At 36.5% G+C, this 704-nt stretch overlaps 1 long non-coding RNA gene across 1 annotated transcript in view; it reads left to right on the top strand.

Annotated features, from left to right (window-relative positions):
• The window catches only part of LOC107724527 (uncharacterized), a 2,456-nt gene extending 1,953 nt beyond the window's left edge, over window positions 1-503 (top strand). The window contains exon 3 of the long non-coding RNA XR_001638029.1: window positions 211-503. This is a non-coding gene — a long non-coding RNA (uncharacterized LOC107724527). The remainder of the gene's footprint in view (window positions 1-210) is intronic.
• Window positions 504-704: the final 201 nt, after the last annotated feature.

Genomic DNA, 704 nt, shown 5'->3' with positions numbered 1-704 from the left:
TTTTTCTTTTAGTTTTTTATTTTTGGAGCCCAGCGCTTTTTTTTTTTTTTTTTTTTAGCTGGTGACCAAAACATATTCAAGTTACAGTTATATAATGATTATAGGCTTAAAGTGCACACTCTGAGCTTTAATTTGAGGGTATTCTCATCTAAACTGGAGGAAAGGTTAAGGAATTACAGCTCTTTAATATGTACCCCCCCCTTTTTCAAGGGACCATTAGTAATTGGACAGTTGACTCAAAAACGGTTTCATGGACACGCGCTGGCTATTTCTTCATTATTTCTACATCAATTAAGCAGGTAAAAGGTCAGGAGTTGATTCGAAGTGTGCTATTTGCATTTGGAAGCTATTGCTGTGAACCCACATCATGCAGTCAAAGGATCTCTCCATACAAGTGAAACAAGACTATTGTTAGGCTTCAAAAACCAAACCGATCCGTCAGAGAGATTGCAGGAACATTAGGAGCGGCCAAATCAACAGTTTGGTACATTCAGAGAAAAAAAGAATGCACTGGTGAGCTCAGCAATATAAAAAGGCTGGATGTCCACACTGTAAAAAATGACCGTGAATTTAACGGTAAAAGACTGTAAAAATGCTACAGTAAAAACCTGTTAAATGGTTAACGGTAAATTCCCCTACTATATACGTTGAAAAACTGTATTGGACATTACATGTATTGGACATTAATTTTACGGTAGTATACC

Source organism: Sinocyclocheilus rhinocerous, unplaced genomic scaffold (genome assembly GCF_001515625.1).
Source record: "Sinocyclocheilus rhinocerous isolate Xijiao unplaced genomic scaffold, SAMN03320098_v1.1 scaffold1206, whole genome shotgun sequence".
NCBI classification, from domain to species: domain Eukaryota; kingdom Metazoa; phylum Chordata; class Actinopteri; order Cypriniformes; family Cyprinidae; genus Sinocyclocheilus; species Sinocyclocheilus rhinocerous.
This window is presented reverse-complemented; position numbering and strand designations above follow the sequence as displayed.